The sequence below is a fragment of the Periophthalmus magnuspinnatus genome, chromosome 16, assembly GCF_009829125.3.
Source record: "Periophthalmus magnuspinnatus isolate fPerMag1 chromosome 16, fPerMag1.2.pri, whole genome shotgun sequence".
Classification (NCBI taxonomy): Eukaryota; Metazoa; Chordata; class Actinopteri; order Gobiiformes; family Gobiidae; genus Periophthalmus; species Periophthalmus magnuspinnatus.
In genome coordinates, this window is record NC_047141.1 from 22602062 (window position 1) to 22620292 (window position 18231).

Sequence of the window (18231 nt, forward strand, 5' to 3'; positions counted from 1 at the left end):
ACAAATAGTCAACTGATTGTGTATTCATACATCTTCTTTTCCTACTTTTTCTTATTTTTGTGGTGATTGCACGTTTAATTGAAGTAAAAAACTATCCTTTTTGTTGATACTTCTCTGTGAACATCATCACTTTCTATTTTTTATCTTTTTTCAAACATAAAATTATCCTTTCCCATTATTTTTTCCCTGGTTCTCACTTCAAAACCCCTGATTACATTATGCGCGGCTTAATTTGTACCTTTAGACTTTCCATTTCCACTTTGCTATGACAACAGCCCGTGCAACTGTTGTCTTGCGATGCCGTTCTCCATGTTATTATCGTTCAAGCTCGGAAAAAAACATTAGCTTTGGGGGAACAACAGTCATTACATTTACGGCGCCTATGCTAACGGGCTTCTGAGCTGTCAGCTGATGCCCGCGTGTCCCTTCGCACACATGACAACATAACGCCTTGTGCTTTATGTAAAATGTGGCTTTAACACCTATGCACACAGAAAGGCACGCTAATGACACGGCTCTTTCAAAGTAAAAGCACGCGGGAGGGAGCTAGCACGCCACCGGGGCCCTTGTCCTGATATAGTGCAACCCACACACACAAGGAAAGATAATAGCGTCTAATTTAGGCCCTCATATCTGCAGAGTTCTCCAGAGGACCAAAGCTCATCAGGAGTATATTGCTGACCTACATACTGCACAGAGAGGAAAGGACTCAAGTGCATATGTTTGACAGAGGAGCAGGGACTTGTCTTAGCGCAGACACACAAGCATGTAAACATGTCTCTGAGCATGTCTGGGTGAGTCTGCATGCATAACATACTGTACTATACACTAGCTACATGGGGGATGAGAGACTCTTTATGGGCTAAGAAAGTGCTCAACCAATATGAACGAATGTAAGTTTAATGAAGTCTCAAATAGAGCCGTGTGCTGGTGTTCAGAATAGATCACTGTCAGGTCAATTGCACAATACTGACTCAAAACGTAAGAGTTCAGTACAGGAGCAGATATTATACAGAGATATGGCTGGGACTTTATATTTGTGTTGTTTTGTTGTCTTGATTTCAATTCAGTTTAGATCAAAATCACAATGGTACGGCTTCGCAAGATAGTTGATCTAATATTAAGGAAAAGGCTAGATACACAATACTGCTTTCAATACCACAATTATAGTAAGAAAGATATTGTTTTAATGAATTCTAGTTAGATCTTATGGTAATTCTAATGTTGATGTAAGACCATTCTAAACCTACTCAGGAACGGTTCGGTTTTGTTCCATTTTTGTTTTTTTCAGTACTGATACTTAATAAGTATCTAGTTTTGATATTATGTATTAGTACCTGGGTATTTTTACCACATACTGTTATATGACAATATGCAACAACTCTATCTATCCAGGGTTCACTGGATGTACCTTGTCTCCCCAGAAATTCAAGAAAGGTCGCAAACTTAGCATGCACAGAGATGAACATGTATGGATACTGACAAATTTGTCCGAGTATCTTTACGATCCATGGGTTTCAGAATGATCGAATGAATGATGAAATTAGGGTCACTGTATTTATAACAGGAAATAGAAACCTATGAATTTACAAATGAATATGTAAATCATAACAAATTACAATAAAGTCAAGACGACAGTAGCTCAGTTGGTAAAGTGTTTTTCCGCTGACCCCGAAGGTTGGCGGTATGAATCCCATTCTCGAAATACTGTAAACAACTCCAGGTATGTTTTGTGGCACTGACCTACAGTTTGACGGTGTGATTCTAGCTTTCACAGATGAATGCTGTCGTGTCATGCTGTCCTTGGGCAAGACACTTAACCCACCTTGCCCCCCAGTGTCTGCTTACACTGGTGCATGAATGTGTGAGGTTGATAATCCTTGTAAAGTGCTTTGAGTGCCTTGAAGGTGGAAAAGCGCTGTATAAAAATGTGACCATTTACCATTTACCAAGATGTATATTTATTATTTTATTCAATACAAAATTACAAGATTAAATAAGCATAAGTGGCCATAACGAGATAATATTCATTAATTAACAGCTAAGTTGGTCAGCAAGTTAAAAAAACAGTATGATTTCAAGTGTACACAAAATAAAGTGAATAGTCCGAGTCTCTGCTTTATGAAAAACCCACAAAGGGTCTTGAATATGTTTAGATCTCTTCTCAGATGGTCGCGCATGTTGCCGTGGGGACGCTCAGTCAATGATGTGATGCACCGTTTTGTGGCGAGAAGGCCAGAGAACGGCTGGATGTGCGATGTAATATGTATTCAGCTGGCATCAGACAGACCTCCAGTCATCATTCATCATTCATGGGCATCGTCTGTTACCTTCACAGTCCGCCAAATGTCTGAGAGGACCTGACAGGGAGAGAAAAGAAGAAACACATATAGGTAAACACAATAGAAGAAGAGAATAATACACTGTTTATATAAGGGGATAATGGGTCCTTAAGGTCAGACACTACAAGTAAAAAGCCAGACTTGAAATTTTGTCTGAGCTTTTTGTTTCTTCTTATATGAAAATGATGTATCATTTCATCACTTTTTGTCAATCAATATACCACTTTGGTCAGTTACAATAGAATTCCTCTCTCAAATCTTTACGTTCACTTATGTTAGGCGCTCTTTCCTTATTACAGAAAAATAAAACACTTTTTTTGTTGAAAATGTAGCCATCAGGCATTCTACTTTTTTACATTTTACAATACGTTTTACAGTTTTTTATTACTGGAAGAGGGGTTGTTAAAATGTTCCAAAATACCCTGTTCAACTTCAGTGCTTCAGTTTTCAATGTAAAGTATATTGACTGGTAAACAGAACATTCAGAATACCCTGATTCAACACACACTATATACCAAAAGGGTGGGGACATCTGCAGACGTTTATGTGTCTGTCTGGCTCAGTTATAAATGGCCATAGAACAACTTGACTCATGCATAGTAGTGGTGGTTGCGATTGAAGGAGAAGAAACTGAGGTTGGACCACAACTGATTCAAAAATAGCTATTTGAAACAGCCTGGAAATGTATTAGCCGTACTTTTTGTATGGGTGGTTGGAAGCCTCGAGGATCCAGCTCCCAGGTCCCTGCTACCACAAAGAGTCACCTAATGTTTAATAGTTATTCTTGGCTTTTTCCTTCTGTGGCCGCAATTATCAGCATTTAGCATTAAGTATTGTCAAATTGCTGGTAGCTATTTTAAGTGGGATGCCCTTCCTTGCTTTTGCACATGGAAATTATTAGATGTAGCAACTGCAATACAGGAAAATAAATGTCAAACACTCATAAGACCCATACACATGTTGTAGATATTTGCTCTAATACAATAGAACATGTTCAGATCTACATCCAGACCAAGATTAGTGCCATTCTCTTTTTGCACAAGAAAACAAGCTAACTGTGTTTATACAAAAGAGAAATAAGAGGAAAAATATTGCCCCACTCATTAATATGATCCACATATTTTAACCATCTGATGTTCAACAACAAAGGTCTGGACTTGGTCAAAATGCCATTCTGTCAAAACTGTGAGTTGGCCTGGGCATCAGTGGCATGGCTGCAGACTTTTTAAGAGTTTCCAGACTGATGCTATTAAAGCTTTTGTTCTAACTTCAAACACATTTTGGGATCACCAGTGGCTTTCCCATCTTTTATCTCTGATTGACTTTTTCTACAAGCATTTGGGAGCATGAACAGAACATGTTCATGTACTAAGTTAGGATAGACTTCACGGTGAGAAAACTCCTTGACAATGTTAGGGCAACAGCAGTGAAAGAGAATGCATTTAGTAATTACAGTTTCACTGAGTGCTAGCAAAGAGCTGAGCCACTGTTATGTAAACCAGAATGAAAGATTAATGAGAAAGCCATCATCTCACTCTCAACCTGCTGGGATAGCACATGACTGACCCATATGGACAACTACTATCTTCAGCTCTATACTGTATAAACCTTTTAGTGTTTGCAAACAATTCGTGTGTGTTCTAAAGATGGTGATATTTATATAATATATTATATATATTGATGAATTTGGCAAAAAAAAAAATTCAAATAGTTCAGCAGCTGAAAAATTGCATAAGAACATTGCACAGTAACACTTTAAAATAACTATGCCTTAATTTGCCTTATTAAAGCAGCAACAAAGACGTAATTCATAATGCACACATAGTTTATTAAGAAAGATTCAGGCTTAGTAACTTAATCATGGGGTTAGGGGTTAGTGTATTAATAGTTACTAAGCCCGAATCATTCTTAGTAAAATATTTGTTCATTATATTAAACAGTAAATGGTCACTTTTTATTATATAGTGCTTTTTTGCCTTCAAGGCACTCAAGGTGCTTTACATCAAGGAACCACTCACCCATTCACACAGATATTCATACATCAGTGTACAGACACTAGGTGAGATGGAATCGCACCGCTAACCTGTGGATCAGTGGATGTGATTGCTCAACCAATGATGTTTATGTCGAGGGCGGGGTTTAAATCGCCAACCTTCAGATCAGAGGACAAACACTGAGCTACTGTCGCCCCATTGAGTATTTGTTAGTGCTTTATTAAGGCTGATTAAGGTGTAGTTATAATGTGTTACAGTGAAGAGTAATGCCTGGGATTTACATAGAGCTTTGGTGTCTTAACACATTATTCATTCACTGTGTGAATGCAAAAAAAAAAAAAGTATATGTATGTATGTATGTGTATATATATATATATATATATATATATATATATATATATATATATATATATATATATATATATAAACACAATAACTTAACAAGTTATAACCTATCAAGTTTTTATATATTATATTTAGTTTAAAAGATGAGCAAACCATGACCCCACACACCCTCATTTACTTTGGAATTACCAGAAAATTTTGATGCCTGGACTAACATTACCAAAGGCAACCTTTACAAGTACAAATGCTAATGTCATATTTGAGCCTAAGTAGCAATCGGACAGAGGTGCCGGGGTGAAGGGAACAGATGAAGGACAGACAGCAGGGAAAGGAGAGGAAGGTAGGAGCTAGGAAATAGGAGGTAGGGAGCGACAGGAGAGAGAGACACAGGGATTAGGCAATAAAAAGACAGATGAGATCGACACACAGCCCTGACACACTGAGGCTGTTCTTTAGCCTGGGAGCAGCTGCAGTCACCACACACGCACACACATACACACATGTTAGCTTTGTGATGTGGTTAGTGCGTGTGCATGTGATGTTTAGAGAGGGGCCATGCTGTAGGAGGCCAGACCCACAAGCCTGCTTCATAAGAGTAGGGGGGACTTTGCCATGTGTTGTATCTTGACTTCAGTTGCGGCTTCCATAATTCTCAGTCTCTCCATCTTTTTTCTCTTCTCTTTATACTATATATCCGCCCTTTTCCCTCCCCATCTCTTGTCTCAGTCCAATGCTCCGCTTCCCTTCAGCTCTTCCTCCTCTGCCTGCGTCGGTGTCCATCAATCTTCCCGGCTAACCTTATCACATCCATCTCCAGGCTCTCTCTTACAAAGGATACACTTCTATGAATAACAATTGCAACTCAATCATCTGACGGTATGATATCTGCATATTACCAATCAAACAGTCAATGCAAGGGTCTCCAGCTCAGCAGTTTAAGCATAATCAGGAAGGACACTGGAGTCGTATTTAGGTCATAAGCAGGAGGTTGGATATATAGGCCTCAACTGTGGAAAGCCGTGGCGAATTTTATTGCTATACTTGATGATTTATTTGAAATAGGATGAGCCATTTTTTCCTTAAGTTATTATGCCGTTACGCCTTTTAGACACCTTCACCTATACCATAAAGTATATATGCAAGTGCAACCTGGGTTCCATATAACAAACAATAGATTAGGAATACGACATAACACCCCAGACACTTGGTAAACATCTTCTGTGATTGACATGAGTTAACTCACCATTTTCAAAGTTTTGTTTCGATGAATTAAATTGCAACAGCTGTCTCCAGTGAGAGCTTACTGCTTAGTATGGTATCAAACTTATTTAGCCCCATGAAAACAAGCAGGTGATGCGATCCCACCAAGTCAGAGGTCAGATCTGTGGAGCGGCGAATATGCTCACAGTAGAATGCGTGTTTTTCAAAGTATTTTTAGCGATAAAACACCTATGATTAAATAATCACTAAATAGTAAAATGTGAAATAAATAGAGCAATAACATCATGACAAGCAGGTGATAGACCGCCCCCCACAAAAGTTACATAGTGAAACTTTAAACCATTAAATAAGTGTATGGTAAGTAGTAATAGTAAAATACATTAGAAATATTATGATACATTCCAATAGCTGGCTGATTAGTTTAGTATTAGATGGAGGGTATTAGCTGTAGTAGATCAAGTAACAGTAGAGGTAATAGCAGTGTTGAAAGTAGTAGAAGCAGTAATAGTATTATATTATTAATAGTAGTAGTGATACGTTAACTTTGCTTTCTTCTTGAGAACAGAATTTGCATTGCACTTTCTATTACACAGCAAGTACTCAAAAGCTCTGGAAGGTTTGAAAACGTTGGCAGTCTAAAAGTAACATATTCTGCACATTCTGCTTAGCACAGCCTGAACCCAAAGCAACTTAAATTACCCAAGTGGATAAAAGCAGTGGGCAAAATGGCAGTAGATTGATGTAATTACCTCAGTGTGAGCCTGGAACCTTCACCACAAATAGTTAAGGAATCTGATCTCTTTCCTGCTGTGTATGAGTGAGTGTGTGCGTGTATGTGTGTAGGTTTGCAGTAACATGAACTTGGTGCAGTTTAGATTATGACTGTAATAAGTATAGGAACCTCCAACCACATTAGCCTGTGATCATGAGGTGGTGGGCTTCTTTCAGTCCTTTGAGGCCTGGCTGCCTCTGTTGTGGTCTCTTTGAATCTGTGCTATTCCGTATTTTCCTAGGATTATCATTCGCTCCCCATCTGTTAATCACCCTATAGCTGTTCCAGTTGTCTCTCCTTGCATGCTATATATGGGTGTGACTCGAGCGTATTCAAATAAGGTGAATATGGTTGAAACAATTACCCGAGAAGGCTTCGGAGCTAAACTTACAAGCCCCTTGAGTCATGAGTAATCCTAGACGCTCATGTATGGACACCCACACACTGTACACATCACAATTCTGAGTTAGCCACAGATAAACTAACAATCACATCTCACCACTCTTCACTGCCTTCCACCCCCATGTTAGCTCCTATATACCTCCAACGCCCACACGCTTCTATATAATTTAATTAATGCTCAACCCCATGGAGTGACCAAAAACTTGCAAGACACAATCTGCCCTGCCAGGGTCCTCACTGCTCATTTCGGTAATGGATAAGTGAACTTTGACCCCAAAAAACATTCACAATCCACCCTATATGTGACTTCCAGTAGCACGATTTTTTATCATCCTGTATTGCCCGACCGTCTTTCCATCTCACTCTTCAGTAATGAGACAAGGACTGTCCTCCCTGTGGGCAAAAAGGTCAGTAACCCTCACTCACACAAATACATAGACACACAATAAGCATCTAGCCCTCATGCATGCGGTATGAACACATGCGGACATGCACACACCGACTCACAGATGAAAAGGACCCCACTATGCCCCACCATCCCCCGCCTCAAACCCCAAGCGCGCACGCACACACACATACACAGCAGTCACACCGACACTGACCCAGAAATCCCATCTCTATTATGCAGAACATCAGTTAGCTGATGGTGGAGCTGATTATGCAGCTACCCTCCGCTAGCCCAGAACTCCCCAGTGGATCGCTGCCTTTAAAAACCCCTAATCCCAAATGTCTTTTTAGCATATCAATAGAGAATTATATATTCCTAAACAGTAGGAACTTGCATACATCTCTGCGTCTCTCGCAACTTTTTTCTCATCTCACCATGGCCCAGTGAGAGCCAATTTAAAGAAAGAGGCAAATTTAAGCAAACATGTCCTATATAAAGTTACTGAGACTGTCACTCAAGAAATAGGTTTCACTCTATGGATGACAACAAGACTTCAAACATGATCCAAACTGCTTATTATTCCAGTCATTTGTAGGCTCTGGCCCCAAACTTTTAAGATATTTGTGACTAATCTTTTGTGAAATGTTAATATATCTTTACCCACACACATATTTGGGGATTTTAAGGACCCTTTCTTCATTTATGTGGGCTTGGGACTGGTAAAAAGCAGTATGCAGGCTTGAAACCCCTATGAGAAAGTAATCCACAGCATGAGGAGACTGTCTGTTTTCAATCTATTATTATAATTTATGAAAACAGTGGCTGATCATCTATTATACACACTAATACCACGGCAAATAAAAAGCACATTCTTAGACAATAATCCCACAAAGAATCTTGAAAAACTTTCCTAAAATGAGAAAGCCCGAAAGATTAGTTCAACTCTTCCATCAAAGTCTAATGTTTTTATTAGATAAGGAACAGAGCAAGAAGTCAGCAACGATGGCAGACAGTAACTAACTTTGTATGTATTGGCTTCAGTGTGTCCCAATGGGCAGCTTTTATGGATTGCTCCAGTGCAGAGGTGAAAAGCGGTGACCCCAACACAGAATGCTGGGTAAGCAAATTTAAAAAGTAATCTGATACTATGTGTTTGCATGGGGTCCTGGAGGCTACTGGCTTTATATAAACACTTGTAGAAACAGAAAACTATGGAGACAGTGCGGTTGAATAAACAGTTAAGCTGTGTTTACATATACAAGATAAATTCATTAGTTATGTCAATAGTTCTTTATTACTACTTTCTGTGCATGTCCAAACAAGATAACATGTTAAAAAGAGATATTTCACTCAAAATAAAGTTGAATTAGTTAATAAATACACTTTCTCCCACCAATTTGTGTTGAAGTTGTAATTGTTAGTGTTATCATAAAAATATATCTATTTTTAAAAATCCTTGTTGAATAAATATCAACAGCATTTTAATATATTATAAATCAAATTGACGCAATGGGATATGATAAGTTCACTGTATCCTTGGCTCTGGACATGATTCCCAATATGAATACTGGTCTGTATGTATGTGCACGTATGCTTACTCACACAAGCTGAAAATGTGGTCCCTCCCGTACTCTCATTGATAATGCCATGCATAGCCATTCTGCATGTTTTAGCTTGGTAATTGAAAGGCCATCTGTGGTCTACTGGGGAGGTTTAGGAAAGGGTAAACTATGAAGCTCATTATTTTTAGAGTCGGAAGCCCTCGGAGGCCACAACAAATTAGTTTGTGTCCAGTTTAACCTTCACAAGACTCAATTACTGGAGCTTAGGTGTATGCATACATGTGTTAGTGCAAACTCACGTAGCAGTAGTAATATAGCAAAGTCAAAAGGACCCTACCCGAAAGTGGAAAGTACTTTGTCAAACGGACAATGGTGTCTGAGTTAAAACTTTGTCTGGGCGACACAAAACAAGGAGAATTGATTACCCCATGTGAAGCAGAGAGTGGGTCTGCTTAATCTATAAACATGGAAACAGAAATAAGCTGCATGTCTCAGCAGTTTCCTGTAAGGTGAGCTCTGTGTGTGTGTGCCTGTGTGTGTGATTGCTCAGGCCTGCAAAGCTACGCTCACCACTCTATTACTGTGTCCCTGTGTCTGTTGCCTCCATCGTGTGTGTTTCCATCTGTCTCCTGTCACCGCTGGTCCTCTCTGCACCATTAGGACCTGTTAGGGTCGGAGGTCGTTTCTCCAAAGGTCAGGGGTCATCCTTCCAAAGGTGAAGGGTCACCAGGGTGGGCTCTGGTGTGAGGTGATATTGAACAAGCATGCAGCTGCAGTCCTGACAACCAACACCTCTGGGAACGTCAAGAACATCCCTCTTGGGTGGCATACATTATAGTTCATATAAAGATATTCAATTGCAAAGATTAAAGGTTTGTTTAACAGAACAAACAGCAGCTCATGCTGAGTCACCTTTTGGAAAGCCCCGGTCACTGCTGATTTGTTCACCTAAAGACAGATGTGCTACAAATAATAATAATGCCATACACTTGCACTTTACCGGCCTGTCGAAGCCTCTCGATGTGCTCCACTGTAGTCGTTCTTCATTCATTCCACACTCAATCACTCATGCACACATCACTTACATACTAGGTAAGGTGGGTGAAGTGTCTTGTCTAAGGACACAACAACAACTTGGTCTGAGTGGAAATTGATCTTCCGACCTTCGGGTTGGAGGACCACTGCTCTAATCACTGAGCCACTGACGTTACACCTTGATACTAAAGTATAAAATCTGAATGAATAAAATGATTGTTTGGAAATGTTAAAATTTGAATGTGTTTAGCCAGAGTATTTTCCCCTCTTCAACTTTAAAAATAAAAAAATATATATTATTAAGTTTAGATTTGGACACAGATTTTGTATTTATTTTTACTTTTCAATCCTATCACTATTTGTACATTTTGATACGTTTATATCCTGTACATTGTGACTTTTGCACAACGTTGCTCCTTATTACACCTAAGGAAAAGGCAAAGGATGTTGAAAGAATGGTGTTTACGGTACCTGAAAACTGTACAAACTCCATACAGTAAAGGTTATTTAAACATGGTCTTTAGGAAGAATAATGGACAAGTGCCAGACGGATGACTCATTAGAAAAAAAACGTGTCAGTCGGTGCAGTTAAGAAGACATGAAAGTCCAGGAAGTCCAAGTTCATGCTGGTATTGAGGGTCTGTTTAGCTTACAGACACACACACACACGTCCGTTAACATCTCCACAAAAACAGCGTCTCACCCAAACAACAAGTCAACTCAGTCACCCGGGAACAGCCTGTCAGCCTGCAGCTAAGTCAGGCAAACCATAATGAGAGTTCTGTAAGAGTTTAGAGGTGGAATTACATCCAAATCCCAAACAATAAAATACATCATTGGAGATTGGTTACTAAACTCGTGCAGTGTTCAGTCATCTCCATGGCTTCAGATCCACACAGCTGAATAACCCAAGTTCATCTTCGGACAAGTCGATTTAATAGCAGACTATAACTGTCCAAATCATTTATGTGCCTTATAAGGGAAAAGTCCAGTTGTTTCTGGTAACTATTAACATTGTTTTATACCGCAAATGGACAAACAAACTTCTGGACAAAACAAAACCTACTGAGACTGCTGGCCTGATAATATCTCAACATAAGAGGAAAAAACACAGTCAGCTACCTATGCTGTGAAATGTCACACAACTGGCCGTGCCTTAGTCCTTAAGTGAACCTGATGACCCTGCATGGAGCCTGCTATTGTTTCTTTTTAAGTTGTTTTTCTTCTTAAGCCTTAGTTTTTCACATTGTTGAACTTAAATCAAATGTATTTTAACCATGACATGCACACAAAATACACCACCAGAGGGCGCAAGGACTCGAGCCACTGCTGTAGTGAAAGGTGAAGCAGTTTGTTTCAGACTAAAACATTATCTGCTCATGAAGTTTGGTTAGCTGCATAGCTGAGCAAATTTGCAAATGCTGAAAAGCTTGGAATAAGCATGGTAAAGTTAGCAAACACAATGTGGATTACCACTTAATGACATCATGCAGTGAGGCAAACGTCCTGAGCTCACAAATCCCAGTCTAAATGTGCAGGAATACTCAAATATACATGCAGGGAATCAAAACGCAAAGTAAGGTCCATTTAAAACGGCATTAAAACATAATTAAAAGTCAGATGCTAAATATAGGCTCTTGCAGTTTCTTCATTTTGTGTGGTTGTGTCTAAAATAAGGCTTGTTTAATTGTGTCAACATGTTTATTATTGCCTCAGTACAAAAATCCATGGATCACATTTAACTAAACAAAAAGTATAATATTGAAGTATCGGTTTCATTAATGCAAAGTCGGTAATAGGAGTCAAGCAGGTCGACTCAGATCTATATCTATAATGCCTTCCCTCAGAGTTATTCCCGTCCATAAACTGCATGTAATGGAGAAACAAAAATGGTAAACTCTCAATTTGGTGCCTGCCCACACAACTGAACCCCCTCACCCTCGGGCCCCCCTGTGTGAATGTGGGTGTGTATGCATATGAATGAGCGTGTCCATCTTCTCCCCCAGTTACACAGGATGCAAAGGTCAAAGGACAGGTTCAGAGGTCAAAACCTGACTAAATAATTACCAGATAGTCTTTCCAACAACACGCACATGCACATACACATACACACACACACACGGCAACACAACTATACGACTTGTTATTTTTGAGATGTCTGGACAGTCTCTTCCTCATATGACCCTTCAGTTGGCACACACCTTTAGCATATGCCTTTTTCCCCCTCTCTCTCCTCTCTCTCCATCTACAAGGAAACTCACACTCGCACCCAAACAAACCAAAGCCAGGGGAGCTAGCTTGTCCCCTTGACAGGCTATCAGTCAGGAAACACTGGGGTGAAAAGGAGAAGAGGGCAAGAGAGAGGGGTTGGGTAGCTAGATTTAGTCTGTCAGTCACAAAAGGTCAAAGGGCACGCTCAAAGCCCACTGACATGTATGCACACACTAGCATGCATGCATTTGTGCACACACACACCAAAACGTTCATCAAAACAAGGTCAAAAGTGGAGGGCAGGCAGCTGGCTAAGGTTTAGCGAGAGAAAGAACAAGTAGACAGCTGGGTAGTTTTACTAGTGTCTGCCTTTTAAATACAGACTGGAAGAAAGTTTAAAGAGGACAAAAGTAAATGTTTACAGCAGGAAAGGAGCTGTAAGCAATTGATTTAGATGTTCTACAAGATCTTGCCATGTTTTCTGTGTTTCGTTTTGGGGAGTAAAATACAAACCATTTAATAGAAAGCGTGTGACGTCAGCGTAACACGTGGAGTAATAACTTTCTATGCATTCATTTGTTTTTATTAGGGCGTTGTACAATGAAACATGAGAGTTTTTGCAATAAAAGCAACATATGTGGGAACACGTCCAATGCAATGCTTTGTTCCCCTTATGTAATCAGTCAGTGAAGACACACACATTTGTTATGGTCAGACAATGACAAGGCCATGCCAGAATTTAAAATTTAAATTCAGTGTGAAGCAATGGAGCATGGTACCAATACTTATATAAATATGGAGTGGGAAAATGTGTCATTCTGTGATGGACACCTTGACCAGTGAAGGGGTTATAGCAGTGGTGGTGGTTGTGAGTAGCCATATTGTAAGTCATTTGAAATTTCAAAATGCGTAATGGCCAAAACTGCAACTCTGTGGGCAGCATCAAACTAAAATTCTTATTCAGGATTATATTTTGGGTATTTTCCTGGGAGATTCCAGCCACCTGCGGGGTCCTCCATCTGGCCCTTGACATAAGAGCATGAGAGGTTTGAATAATGATCCCATTGAGAGCAAAACAAGAGTCAGCCAGAAACAACGACAACATGGGTGGTCAAGGTAGAGCCGCCAGGTAAAGTGCAGGAGAAGAAGGGCTAGAGTGGTTAGAAGGGTCTAGCATGTGCTTAGTGATGAAAGATGCTGAGTACTTTTAACCATTGCTTTTATTCCCTTGTCTCTTTTTGTCAGTATTTGTGAGGCCCTTACTCAAATTGCATCACTATACAAATTACTTATGCAGGTCATTGACAACATTTTAACACTCGTTCATTCTTCTGAACAAGTGAAATATTGGAAACATAAATCATTTCTAAACATTAGTATCAGTCTGTCAGCAAACAACGTCAACAAACAACTTCCTATCGTGTCTCTATTTACATGCTGTTTAAATACCACGTACATTGAAAGTATTATCTTATCAGCTGATAATTATCTAAATAGTTATTTTGAATGTCAGTAGTGTTATTTCCTTTTAAAACTCTTATGAGCTTTGTTTCATGTATATCATATTCATATGGCAAGTGCGAAAGATACTGTAAATAACATTAGATGATATTTCTCAGCTTTTTTCATTATCACCTTCAACTGGCCTCAATCCAATTCTAAGGCTCATATTTTTATAACTGTATTACCAGAGACTAATATCCACATTTCAATTGCACTTTTCTGGACTACCAAAAAGGCGTATTTTCTGCAAGCCATTTGTTTAGTAAAAAAAAAGAAATAAGATGATTTTTCTTTATTAATTTTACCTGTCTTCAAAAGGTGGGAAACAAATAAGGGTCTGCTTAAACATTCAGGCAGAAGCGCGCCTCCTGCACTGATGCACCATGGCTTTAGGCATGAAGTTGACGAAGGAGAAATAAGGTTAATCTTTCATTTGCCCGACCATTTATATGTTTTTACAAAGCCACGTCAAGTACACTCGAAAATGCATCCATCTTCACAAGTAATTTCATCTCACATTCAGAGCTGGGCCGGTATCTCTGCTGCACCTGCTGCAAACACTGTTTCTAATAAAGTCTGGACCAGTCCCACAGGAACACACTCATATTCCCTATATTGATCAGTTTAATCTTAAGTAATGCAAAGTATATGCAACTGAGCTATTTCAACACATATTTAGGTGTGAAGTGTTTACCAAGTAAACAGTAAGATGGCAGCTTCAGTTTGCACTTGGCATATCTAAAAACAAACATATACGGTATAACATGGGCTTAGATCCAAACGGAATAAACGATATTTCACAGTAGGAAGGAAAATACTTTGATCTGACTTTATGTGAAATTTTAAGTGCTAAAATATTCATATAGATGACAGGCTACTTATGCCACCACTTTTACCTATTAGTGAAACATACATACACTATAATAACACATCTAGACATAGACTCACTGTTTGGTGGCATTATTTGGTGTCTTTTCAAAAGCACAAAAATGAGTTAGTGTAAAGTACTCAATCTGAACTCAATATGAACCCGCAGATATTATTCTACAGTATTCTACACACTCGATTATGAAAAAAGAGCATACTGTGAGAACTGATTGGAACTAGAGCCATTCATTTATATCAAACTCTCAGATTTGGTAATCAGTTTGGGTTTCACCCCACAATGCATCTAGCAATCTGATTACATGGCTTTTGACTCTTATATTCAAGTTCATATCACTCAGACTATCACAATCCGTTATTACAATACACTGCGACAATCCAAATCTATGTATAAAATCTCCACCCATAGAACCACACTGGGAGTGGAAAGATTGCATGCAAACTTGCTAAATCAGGCAGCAAGAGGAAACAGCGGGTTGCACAATGGCACTCTTGTATTAATACCCCCTTCTACAATTGTTGAATCGTGACGCAAAAAGTCAAGTTAGTCTGGGAAAATACCAGCTTCCTGTTCTGTTCATGACTCCAGGGTGCAGACTTGGAGGAAGTGCTTGGCGCTGCCTTCTCACTAATGCACTCACTCAATGACCCTGTTTCCCTCTCTCTCTCTCTTTCTCACTCTCTCCGCCTCTGTCTGTGCTGCTGCTGCTGCTATTTGGCTGGATCCCTGTTTACTCAGATCAAACTTGTCAGGAGAAGCCGAGCCAAGTTTAAACAAACACACATGCACCTACTTATCCCAGCTCCAAAAACACCAAGTTTGTGAATGCTTCCATCAATACTGAACTCAGAGATTCTCATGTGATGTGCAGGGATCACTAAAGTGTAGTATGCAACTGGACACAAGTGTGCAAAAGGTTGGGGCAAGAGAGAAATGAAGATTTTTTGAAATAACTACTTTCTTTTACGGAACTTTTAGGCTATGCTGGTAATGGGTCAGTGAGTGGAGGATTTATTTTTGTGTGGGTTCAACTGTGGACTCTAGTGTTCTTGAGATTGTGCGGCCATTTTGAGTGATTTACAAATGTAAGATGGTGAGAAATGCATCAAATCATTAATATCATAAATCTTGTTTTGAAGATTTGGAAAAATTGACTATTGGGTATATCATTTTTTTTAAGAGATAGCAAATTTCTGGTAATAATCCAAACAAGGGTATAAAGTCATTTTGCATTTGTGGGTAATTTTACAGCCCTTTTACATTTGTCTGATTCTTAAAGGGCCCATATTAAACCACTTTCTGATCTATGTTATAATGTTGTTTCCTAATCACAAACAGAGCTGGAGTTGTGTTTTGTTTTCATTTGTTTAACACACAAACCCTGCATATTTAGGCTGTGTTCTCCTCTCAAACAGAAAACACTCTGCTCCACCTTGTGATGTAATAATACAGGAAGTGTGCCACTGTGCTTTTAAACTCCATACACCTTCATTAGAATCATTTGGATAATTTCAGTCCTGGAATTTCTAATCTGAACTAAAGATAAAAGGAGCTGTTAACTTAAAAAAATACCGCTTCATGACATCACAAGGTGGAACAGAGCATTTTGAGCTTTGGGGATGCAAAACCGATAATATAGGATTACTCTCTTATAGGATTACTGAGAATGAAACAAAACATAACTCCAGGTATTTTTTCGAGACGGTAACAACATTATAACATGGCTTAAAGCTCAAGAGACTCCATTTTGCATAATATAGGACCGTGAAATCTGCCCATTAATTTAAAGACACATTTTAGCATACTGTTGGATTGTCAAAACAGATTATATCCGAAACATTAAGATATTTATATTTGTCAATCATCACCCATCCCCATGAAATAATATCTAAAAAAGAGACAAATTATCTTATATAAGTATATACTCAATTAAAGAGCTTTTTATCCTTGAACTAAAGACTATGACTCCAGCAGCAAAGTCAGTGAAGATACTAAGGTCTATGCTAGCCATGTGCTTTTAATTTGGACTTTCCAACTAGCATACACTGCATTTCCTATTCAAACTTACACCGTCCACATGGGAAGAAGGAAGTAGGGATTATAGTGAGGCTGTTCATGTATAATTCTGTGTTGTTTTTTAGTCGAGCTCCTCTACCCCATCTCCACTGGTGTTTATAGCAAAATAACTAAGAAATCTCTTATCCTAACATAAGGCCATCCGACAAGTGGGGAGTGTGTCTCTCCTTAGGCAATACGCACCATGTTTCTGACCTCATCTGAACCACAGCACTACCAGTAGACTTATGCTGATTATCCTGGCTCAAAGGGAATGATGAAGACGAGGATGGAGCGAGGGCCTACAAAATGCCCTCATTAGTTTTAGCCGAAAGTGTACAGTGTACGGTAAGACAGAATCACTCAACTGTGCTAGAAAGTTTGTGTCAGTCATATGAAGCAGAATATTACTTATTATATGGAGTGCACGGGAAAGTAATTAGTCAAAGATGTGCAGAAGTACTGTAGTAGTTAAGAAGTACAGAAGAGATAATGGTTATGAAAGTCTTGGTAGTGGGTTGAGTTGAGTTTCATTGTTTCTCTAAAGGCATAATTGAGAAGCTGAAGTGGTAGTGTAGTTTAGCAAAAGTAATACCGGCTATTGTATATTCAGTTGAAAGGAAATACACTTGATGCCCTGGGAGCTTCTTTATACAGAGACACTACACAATCCACATGCAATGGAGAGCCCAAATGTACTGAACATGTGGTAGTTTGCAGAGAATGAAAAGAGGACAAAGTCACAAAGGGCAGTGTGAGAGTGAGGTGGAACATAGAGAAAGTGACAAGGAAAAGCCTGCGTGCAGTGTTGTGCATCAGGAACGCAGACAGGGCCGTGATGGAGTTGGCACCGGGAGCAAAGGTAGAGAAGGGGGCTGATGAGTTTGGAGAAAGAGTTCAGCAAAGGCCCAGGATCCAATCAGAAAATTGTTTCTGATTCAGTTTTTAATTTCAGCCAAAATCAGGTTTCAATAGTCACTTGCTCATAGCTTAGCTCCAACCTTGGTGAGTGAATGGGTACTCATTTTGAGCAAAACACTTCTGCCTGGCCCTGCGTGAACCGTGCAAGTGCTCTGGAGCAGCGGCTCGGGACCAGACCATGTGGGATTAACTAACCCCTGTTCACCATGGCAACCACAGGAATGACGGAGACCCCTTGTAGATTTGGTTTGAAGCAAGGCAGCTCATTGTTTGACACGGGTTTTTGTTAAATGAACAGGATAATGTATGAAGAGAGCACTGCATGAGTCAGCCATGGAGCACTGCTTTGATTTATCAATCTCATTAAAAGTGAGTCTTTTAATATGACTTTGAGATTGGCACAGCTAATGACTTGTGAAATATAAACTGGAGGGTAATTTACCTTGTTGAAACGTGTTAATGATCACACTAGATAAAATAAGGACTAGATTTTTAAAATGCACAGTTTGGGGAAAATCACACATGACTTCTGATCCAAAACAAAAAGTTCACTTTCAGAGTCAAGAAAATGCTTTGGGCACAAGTGGAAACACT

At 39.3% G+C, this 18231-nt stretch overlaps 1 long non-coding RNA gene across 2 annotated transcripts in view; it reads right to left on the reverse strand.

Annotated features, from left to right (window-relative positions):
• Window positions 1-2015: 2015 nt before the first annotated feature.
• The window catches only part of LOC117384083 (uncharacterized), a 78770-nt gene continuing 62554 nt past the window's right edge, over window positions 2016-18231 (reverse strand). For both annotated transcript variants that reach the window (XR_004542452.2, XR_008648992.1), the window contains exon 5: window positions 2016-2360. This is a non-coding gene — a long non-coding RNA (uncharacterized LOC117384083). The remainder of the gene's footprint in view (window positions 2361-18231) is intronic.